The 10,516-nt window shown below is 36.1% G+C and overlaps 1 protein-coding gene across 5 annotated transcripts in view; it reads left to right on the forward strand.

The window, feature by feature from the left end:
- Positions 1–10,516, forward strand: part of HS2ST1 (heparan sulfate 2-O-sulfotransferase 1) — a 176,482-nt gene that overhangs the window by 22,243 nt on the left and 143,723 nt on the right. The window lies entirely within an intron of this gene.

Raw genomic sequence — 10,516 nt, forward strand, 5'->3', positions numbered from 1 at the left:
ATGGGAAGTAAATTTGAGTATAATCAGAAAATGTTGTGTCAGAGCGACATAAAATTTTTTGACCTCATGGATTGAAAAATGAAGCATTAGTTGACATTTTTCTCAGTGGCATCTTGGTATTTAGGGTTTTTTGTTTTTAATAGTGGAAAGCATATTTGCTTAAAGGCTGTAGTGGGCCTTTTTCTCTAACATAGGTATCCTAGTTCCTGAATCTGCATAGAAGTGTGAAAAATAAAATTTTTTATTTTATTTCCAGGCTTTTCCCCTTATGTTCATTAACTCAAATATTCATGAAGCAACTCCTGTGTATACTGGACATTCTGCTCTCTTTGCCCCACTTTTGCTGTAAGTTTAGCTTCAAAGTGATCTATTCCTTTGGCTTATTTCTAATATTCAGGCTGCTAGTTTCTTCCTTCTACAAAGCCAGCACCTGTTATCTCTTAGAGCCTTCTAAATTTTCTTGGGGATTAATAATTTGTTGCCCTTTGAGCACCAGCTGCAAGCACCAGCATTCTGACTGACTTTCTGAAAGGAGTAGGTATTTGAAATTCCTTTGAAGGAGAATGGAATTTGATCAAGGATTTTACGAATGGATAAGAATTTCACAGGGAAAATTCAGGCAGAGAGTATAGCATGATCAAAGGTATGAAAATGAAAAAAAAAGATACGAAAATGGAGGCACATACAGTATATTGAACATAGGAGATGTGATATGGTATAGTAAAAATGTACAGTATTGTTAGGTTATAGGAGGGGATACCATTGGGAATTTAGGTAAAAGATCATGGAACTCAGTGAATTCCAGGGCATTTAGTGATATTATCTATCAATTATTGATCACCTACTGTGTATCCAAGTCATTGTTAAGCCCTTTATGAAATAGTCTCATTTAATTTTTACAAACAGCATTCCTATGTAGCTCATAATATCCTCTGAAGAAACTGGGGCTTAGAGAGGTTAAATAGGTTGCTAAGACTCAAACAGCTAAGTTAGATCTGAATCATATCTCTCTTAAGATATGTGGCCATCATAGGCCTCTCTAGCTAATTAAAATTGCTTTATACTGACCTGTAGATTTTATACAAGAGATTTGCAACGGTCTTGAACTTTGTTCTCATAGACTAGGCAATTACTGCCCTCCTGGACTGAGTGAGGAGCCATGATTATTAATGTGCCAAACTGTGTTCTTCTGAAAGAACTTCAAATATAAATCCGCTAGTACAGGATCATGAACTCATGGCCCCAAAAAGAAGACTCTGTTTATTTTGGATAACAAAATCTCGATATCCAAGCCTCTTTAAAATAATAGAGGTCTCTGGGACAGATGCTCTATCCGGTATGTTCATAGAGATGCTCATCATTCTAAGTATTTGACAGTTTAGGTCTGGGCCAGAAAGTATCTGGTTTTACTGATAATATGGCTACTTACCTTTTGGCTCCTTGAATTTAGAAGCTGATTCATACGTGTTTAATTTTTTTCTACCCCAGAAGTGGCATTCTTTGTATTTTAAAGGAATGCTAAACAAGTATTTTTATTGTTGTTGTAGTAGGTGAATGTCTTCCATTGAACCACAGCGATTTTAGTAACTGATAGCATGAGAATTAGAGAACTTTGGACTTGAAGGGATCTTAGTAATTGTCCACTAAGGTCTTCTCGTATAGGTAAGGCAGATGAAGCAAGGAATTAGATGATGTGGCTGCAGGTGCTTAAGGCTGTTAGAGCTAGAGCTCTTTTCACCAAACAGCACTACCCTAGTGCAGCTGCCCTCTTAATATACGTAGACCACTACTGTAACTGTCAGTCTCTTAGTGGTTATGAGGCGGGACTCCTAGAGCAATGGGCTTAGCTGGATGAGATATATGTGGTTGTATGTTAGAATCTTCTGGGAATCTTTCACAAAATACATATACTGACTCCTCTTTGAAAACCACTTGGCAAAAGAGCCCATCCTATTAAGAGCATCTTTAATCAGGAAGCACAGGCCCTGTGTCTATAAAGCATGCAAAATATTCTTGTGTTTTGGAAATAGGTGTCTGAAAACACGTAGCTTAATAACCTAATGATTGTATTGCCGATGGACACCATAAAGTTATTCTTTCCAGTGTTCACAAAAGATATCCGTATATGTTCTGAAAAACGATAAGTAAAAAAATAAGATTGGTGAGACCTCTGATTCTTCCACATGATTACTTTTATGGATACGTAAATTCTGAAATTTTATTTTAAACCAGTAAATTAGACTGCCATAATTTCATGGTTGCTGGTAAGAAGACTTGAGTATTTGGCGTTTTGTACCAGTTTCCTGAGTGCCACTTAGCGTATGATGGGCTAGGAAGCCCCATGAAGTGGGCTGGATGACAACTGCACACCCAATGAGAGTTACCGGAGAGCAGCCCTGAGTTGAGGGGGCCCAAATTTTTGCTCCAGAAGGAGACATTATCCCCATCTCCCAAGGGTTTACAGCCACCTCTGAAAAAGCAGTCTGGACCAAAGAACAATCACTGTGCTGCTCACAGAGCATGCAGAAATGTGATAGACCAGTGGAAAACTGTCTCCCAATAGGCATCATATCATTTTAGACAAACTAGGCCATTGTTTATTCTCAATCTGAATGAAATATGTTAAAAAATAAACAGGGTGTCAGGAGTCTCTGACACTGATCTCTGCGTACTTTTTTTTGAGAAAAAACTTCTGTTTGCATATTACATACCCCTGCAAGTATAGTAATATGAACATTTGCTTAGTTTTGTTGAAGGATGTTCTGTTTACTGAAGGGTGTTCTGTTTAACTGAATTTTCTCTTAAGATACTCAAATTCTTGTATGCTGAAAGAACATATTCTATCCCTTTAATTCCCTCCCCCCCCTTTCTTTTTTCCTCTGTGTTGTTTTATTTCAGCAGATGCTTAGAGTGTCCCTGTCATGGACTAGGTACTGTGTGCTAGCTGTATGTAGAGCTAGGAAAGATTGCCCTTTATTCAGAGTTCATATATGCCAGACATTTTAATTTTTATTCCATCCCCCCACACCAATCTATGCAAATTGAGGGAAGGAGAGAGTGTAGGCTAAAGGTTAAAAGTGTACTCCTGGGAGACTGAACAGCATATACACAGAGTTTGGAGAAGACAGCAAAGGCTGTCCCAAGAAGAAGGGCAATGTATGTTGAAGGTCCAGAAGAGAGAAAGAATGTAGAATTGTGAGTACTTCCTGATACTGATAGTAAACTGTTAACCTAAAGTTCCGAATGTAAACTGTTGAGGTTTTTGCAAATTGTACTCTATCAGGGACTGAAGTTCTGATTTTATGGATCTCTGTGGTTGTGTTTATCATATATGAAAGCTTCCAGGCAGACTTTTCAAATCTCTTTTTTGAGGGGGGGAAGAGGATGGGAAATATTTCACTACATACCTCATAGGTATAAAAGGCATCTGTTGGAAGGAGACTGCTTGTGATCTTGCCGTTTAAAGCATAGTTTTCATTCCTGTCAGTAATGAAATTTTCAAAATAACTTTATTTAACCAGACCTCTCTATTTGCTTATTGACTGGAATCATGGGCTTATTTTACTTTTGAAAAACTTATCACTTCCTCCAGGCACAATATGGTCCATATTCTTAAGCTGTTATGACATTAGAAATTAAATAAAGTTTCCCCTCTGCCATTTTTTAACATCAGAATAGTAAAGGTGTTAATTTTTTAAAAAGTCTAGCAATTAGAGTTGATTTCCTCCAACTAATGCTTTTACTTTTGTATTAAAATTTTTAGCATATTAAAATACAGATCCACTTAACAGTTTAACGGACCCTAGACTTTCTAAATGCATTTTGTTAAAGAGAACTGTGCTCTAATTACATGGGTAATTTCATTATGAAACATTTCTCAAAATGGTATACTCTTTTTTTTTTCCAAAATGGTGTACTCTTGATTAGAGGGTCATAGTGAGGATTAAATGAGAATACATGTAAAGCACCTTATGTAAAACGTGGCATTTAGAAAGTTCTCAAATGATAGTTATTACTCCTCTTACCATATTATTATTTTTTAAAGCTGCTTTTTTTATGTTACATATATTTGCATTTAAGTGGTAAGCTATCCCAGAAAATGATGATACAGATTTTAAAGCGGAGATTCTCTGAGCCTGTGTTGTTCAATGCAGTACCACTAAGCTACATGTGGTTATTTAAATTTAAATTAAAAATTCTGTTCCTTGGTCCTACCAGCCACATTTCAAGTGCTCGATGGTGGCATCTGGCCAGTAGCCGCTGTTGATGGTGTAGAACATTTGCATCACTGCAGAAAGTTGAATTGGATGGTGCTATTATAAGCTAGTGGTTTTTAGTGTTTTTCTCCCAATTAGTAGAACCCTTTAATATCATGAAATTTTAAACAGAATCCCGTATAAAAGGTAGTAAGATGCAGAGATGCTCTTCCGGAGACCCCAGATTCACGTCATTTAACCTCCCCTTGGCTGTCAGAACACAGGACCTTTAGGTCAATAGTTGGAAAGTGGCCATTGCCCTTTTTTTAAACCAACTACTAAATGTAGAAAGAATTACAGAAATAGAAAAATCCCTGTAAGTAGAATAAGCACCACAGAAATACTTGATTATGATGAGACGCTGAAGTCGTTGGGTGGAAGGATTGATGGGACGGGATATGGAGAAACCTTAGTAGTTTTTATGTAGGTGATCGAACAACATTATAGGACGAGCTGATAGTAAGTGTTTGTTGGTGCGGTGCGCCAAGAGGAAGGCAGCTTCACTTATGTAGCACTTACACTGTCTTTTTTAAAATTATAATTTAATGAAAAAACATCAAATACAAATAGGAAATCTGCAAAAAATTGGCTTATATTCTTCAGAAATACAGGAAAATTAAAGGAGACTATACAGAGACATGGCAATTAACTGTGCTAGATCCTTCATTGGGTCTTGGATTGGAGGTCCAAACAGATCTAAAGGACATTTTTGGAGTGATTAGAGAAATTTGGGAATGGGTAGTAAATTATCATCATCATCATCATAATCATGGATTTTTCTGGGTGTGATAATTATATTGATTTTAGAGGAAAATACTCATGTTCTGAGGTTATATATTGGCATATTCAGGAGTGAAATCATGATGCTGCAGGTAACTTTAAAATGGTTCAACCAAAAAAAAGTGTGTGTGTGTGTGTGTGTGTGTTTGTGTGTAAAGAGAGAAAGCAAATGTGGCAGAATGTTAACAATTGGTCAGTCTGGGTTTCACAACCTTCTTGTAATGTCTGAGATTTTTTTATCCTCCTCAAGAACCAGTTTTGCCCCCATTAAAACTTAATGATCGGATGGAGGATGTAAAAGGTCTTCATTGTACTTTCTTACAACTTATTGTAGGTTTGAATTTTTTCAAAATAATAAGTCAGAGTAAGAAGTCTTCTTGTTTTGTTTGCTTTGCAGACAATTCCAGGAAATGCCCCCCCCCCCCATCTTTCCTGCTATATGATTACGGTGGAATAGATTTGTCAAGTTTGTATAGCCTTTGAAAGAGAAAAGGTGCAACATGCAAATGATAAGTGGAAGGTAGTATTGAGCTGAACCTCCTGATCAGGAGTTGTAAGTTGGTTCAACCACATAATAGGGAGATAGGCATTTTAGGCAAGGAAACAACACAAGTTAAAGCATTTTTTAGTAGTTTATATGTTTCTTTTTTTTTTTTTTAAAGATTTTAGTTTTAAGTAATCTCTACATCCAGCATGGGGCTCAAACCCACAACCCTGAGATCAAGAGTTGCATGCTGCACTGACTGCGCCAGCCAGGCACCCCAGTGGTTTATGTTTCAATATTTATTTCAGCTGTAATTTATTGACAGTAGATTATTCAGATTTGGTCTTTCCTTTTATGGCAAATTGGAATGCATATGAGAAGTATTTGCATATAAATCCTTTCTTTAAAAATTTTATTAATTAATTAAATTTAGAGAGGGGGGCAGGGGCGAGGGAGGAGGATAGAGAGAGAGAGAGAGAGAGAGAGAGAGAGAGAATCCCAAGCAGACACTGCGCTCAGCGTGGAGCCTGATGTAGGCCTCGATTTCACAACCCTGAGATCATGACTGGAGCTGAAATCAAGAATTGGTCGCTTAATTGACTGAGCTACCCAGGTGCCATCTGCATATAAATTCTCTTAATAGCACTTACTGCTAACATGCTGTTGGTGTCTCAGCTTTTTAGCATTGCCCACTTCGATTCAGATATTTATTATAAATAAAACCTGCTTGAGATCCTTGAATTTGGATTTTAAGATAAAAAGACATTTATTTGAGAATAACATGTTAATAGATTTTAATATATAATGTTAATAGATTTACCAAATTGTTTGATTATACACTATTCAACTAATTATAAATAGCCTGTATGCTATAAGCAATCAGTATGAATTTTATTCCTCTTCTCTAGGAGATGGGTAATTCACTGGTCAGGATTGGCTGTCACAGCTCCAGTCTGTTCTGCTTTCTTCTCATGTATGTTGTATGACCTTTCCAGCTTATCTCTGTATCAGTGGAAAATAAAATACATGGAAAAGGAATAAAGTTTTAGGATTGGGTAAAATATAAATTAGAAAGTCAAGACTAGAGGAACAATTAGAACACACATGCTGTCTTAGAGTCCTTAATCATTTCTTAGCTTGACGTGAAAAAAATTTTTTTGAGTTGTAATTTACAATGTATAAATCTAAGTGTACAGATTGATATATTTGATCTGAGAATTTGGTTCTGAGAGTTTTCTTCTCTTGTCTAAAGTCAAAAATAAAACACACTAGTTCCTTGGAGGGGGCAAAAACTTTCCTAGTGCATATTTCTGAAAGAAAGTTCTTGAATGGGGCTTCATGTAGGGAATACTGAATGATGTAGTGGGTTTCACAAAGCTGTTTTTTTTTTTTTTTTTTTTTACAGTGTCCTAAGTGAAAGCTGAGGTCATGATGCCGAGGTGTAATTTTTATTGGAGGTGGGGCGTGGGGAGTCTAAATAAGTAGTCTTGGGGTGCCTGGGTGGCTCAGTCATTAAGTGCCTTTGTCTCAGGTCATGATCCCAGCGTCCTGGGATCGAGCCCCACATCGGGCTCCTGGCTCAGCAGGGAGCCTGCTTCTCCCTCTCCCTCTGCCTCTCCCCCTGCTAATGCTCTCTCTCTATCTCTGTGCCTCAAATGAATAAATAAAATCTTTAAAAAAAATAGTTTTTATCTAAAAATAAAACCCAGAGTATATCAAGGAATGATTCATCTGTATATCCTTCAGATATAAGTTCTCTTTCTCTCATTTTCTCTATATGTATATACACACACATTTATAAATTTTGTGTATGTATACATATCCATGTGTAATACATACATAATTTCTTTAAATCTCTTTTGTTAATAAGAACTGGGTAAGGGCTTGAATGACAGTTATTTTGGGTTATCAACTAGGTGTGTATTTATTGCTTTAAGGAATAAACAGGCAAGTGATAATTTATGTAAAGGAAAAACTCACTCTTCCACCTTCTGTGTAGAGGAAAAACTCAGTTCTTCCCTACTAGGTTTTTCTTCCCTCCTTCCTTCTTTACTACTTACATGGAATTCATATTTTTGGTCATCAAATGTGTGGGTTTTTTTTCCCCCACAACAGGAAATTCTCTGAGACACCAGCTGACTCTCTGACAATTTAACTCAATTCTGATTCTCTCTGCCTGGAGATAGCATCAAATCCCACAGGTTAAGGGCAGTCCCACAAAAATGCCCCCGCTGCCTTCAGAGGACAGTTATAAGCCCAGTTATACCTGTACTTTATCCAGCAGCCCACCAGTAGCTGCCTCATTAGAACAAAAGACACTTTTATCACCCAGGAAATTATAAGGGACTTAGGAGCTCTGTGCCAGGAACTAGGGGCAGAGACCAGTATATATTTTCTATCATCTCACAATTTCTTTTCTGAAAATTCAGGGTTTAAAAAAATTTTTTTGAATCCAAGATTGTCCCACATTCAGAGGAAAGTAGGCCAATAGAGAACCTTGCAGGTAAAGCCAGGATTTTTCTGAAGGAATAATTCTATGACACAGTGCTGAAAAGGAATCAGTCAAGTCCTTAAAATTCTTTAAAACATAGCATGGCCTAGATACTTCTAGCTGGAAGATGGTTTCAAACAGTATTCCCAGTTGGCCACCATGATTACAGAAAAATATCAATAGTACTCCCATGAAAATCTGGTTTTGGGCAATGTGAACCTATCCAAAAGGAACTAATAGTAGAAGGAACTTTTTTTTTTTCCTTTCAGGTTATCACCTTGTGATGCCTTTAGTTCCAGTTTGTAAGATCTGACTTTTTGCTCTGCTGTCTTGACTTGTGATTTTCTTACAGGAAAACCTACAGTCTATGTAAAAAGGATTGGCTTCTTTATAAGGGTGCCACTAAAAAGATTTCCCGACCAGGAAAAAATATCACCTTCCTCTGTGGTGCTTGATACGTCTCCATTGTAAATTATCCTGCATTTAGAAAGGTTTATATTGCTTCATGATTTTCTCTGTTTAGACTCTGAGTATCATTGTCTTATTAGTTTCATACAGATCCTTGCTAGTCGAATTTAAGGAATTAGGGAATATATTCAGAAACTGTAGATTAAGACTCCTCATCCCTAATCTTTGGACAATTAAAATGAATTATATTTAACATTGAAATGTGTCTAAAAAGTCATCTCCAAACTCATGGTCATCTAGATTTTCTCCCTATGTTTTCTTCTAGGAATTTTATAGTTTTGTGTGTGTGTGTGTGTGTGTGTGTAAGTTTTATTTATTCAGATAATCTCTACACCCAAGGTGGGGCTTGAACTCATGGGTCCAAGATCAGGAATACATGCTCTTCTGACTGAGCCAGCCAGGCACCCTGAGTTTTATAGGTTTGTGTTTTACATTTAGGCCTATGATCAACTTTAAGGTAATTTTTGTAAAAGATGTAAGATCTATGTTTAAACTTTTTTTTTTTTTGCATGAGAATATCCTATTGTTCCAGCACCATTTATTGAAAAAACTGCTTTTCCCATTGTTGCTCCTTTATCAAAGATCAGTTGGCTGTATTTATGTGGGTCTATTTCTGGGCTGTTTTGTTTCATTGATCTTGTCTGTTCTTTCACCAATACCACACTGTCTTGATTACTGTAGCTTTATCTGGAAGTCCAGTAATGTCTATCCTCCAATCCCCTTATAATCTTGAATCTGATTTTTGTCTCCATGGATTTGCCGATACTGAATACGTTATGTGAAAAAATCATACAGTATGTGACCTTTTTGTCTGACTTCTTTCACTTAGCATAATGTTTTTAAGATTCATCGAAGTTGTGGCATGTATCAGCACTTCATTCCCTTTTATGGCTGAATAATAATTCCCTTATATGTATATACCATGACTTGTTCATTTATTTATCCATTGAGGGACATTTGGGTTTCTACCTTTTGGGAATTACTAATAATTCTATAATCTGTACATTTAGTTTTATACAGTATATAATGTATGTAAGATATAAATGTAATAATGAAAAAGTAAGAGAAGGAAAAAGATCTCACTGGGACCTTATTTACTGTCATCAGTAGCATTGTGCTAAATGTTGAGAGGTACAAAGATGAATTAAGCATGGTCCTTAATCCCAAGAAATGTAAACATAATTCAGCATGTGGAATTTTACTGTGTCATTATAAAAGCAGTAAACGAATAGTACACATTTTAAAGAGCCACAGCATAGAGTTGAAGCTATCCATGAAGTAATTTTAAGATAATATAGATTGAGTTAATACAATTATAAAATATGAAATTTGCACACAGATGATTGGTTAGGATATTAAGCTCACCTGGAGGCTGTGGTCAGCTAAGCATTTGTGATTACAAGTGAAAATCTGATAACTGACTTTTCTTCCAAGGTTATGATTCTCCTCTGCTCCCAGGCCCTGGCTAATGATGGCGGTATAGGAACAAGTGGTTTTGCTGTATTTATTTTTGAATAAAAGGTAGAGGCTGAAGTTTTAGCTTAAAATAAAGAGTCCAAAGAAATTTTGAATACCTTTCTGTCTCATTTTTTGTCAAAAAGTGAGAAAAATTGTTAAAAATTTAAATCTTAAAGCTAAAATACCTTTCAAAATACTCTTCAGTAATTTTATTTATATTTTTAAAATAATGAACAAGTAACAGCTGGTTCAGTGCCAGCCTTTGGATGTTAAGGGCATAATTCTTTAGTTCAACTTATTGTTTTTAGTAGGCAGGGATATTGGTAGTAATAGATTTATTGTCTTCATTTATAAAGAATGACAATCTCCCATATGCTTAGGGCAGTTTTTCTGATCGTCAAGATGGATTTGTACTGGTAAACTCACACCTGGACTCCTTTTGAGTATCATGTATTTGTAGTATTCCTAATAGGGCTTATAAAGTACTAAGTGATGCAAGAGCAAAGGTTAGATGAGTCTGGATCATATTTTAATTGATTCCCTTAATCTCAATCTCATTTCAAAAAGGATTGTATTCAT

This window comes from Zalophus californianus, chromosome 4 (genome assembly GCF_009762305.2).
Source record: "Zalophus californianus isolate mZalCal1 chromosome 4, mZalCal1.pri.v2, whole genome shotgun sequence".
Classification (NCBI taxonomy): domain Eukaryota; kingdom Metazoa; phylum Chordata; class Mammalia; order Carnivora; family Otariidae; genus Zalophus; species Zalophus californianus.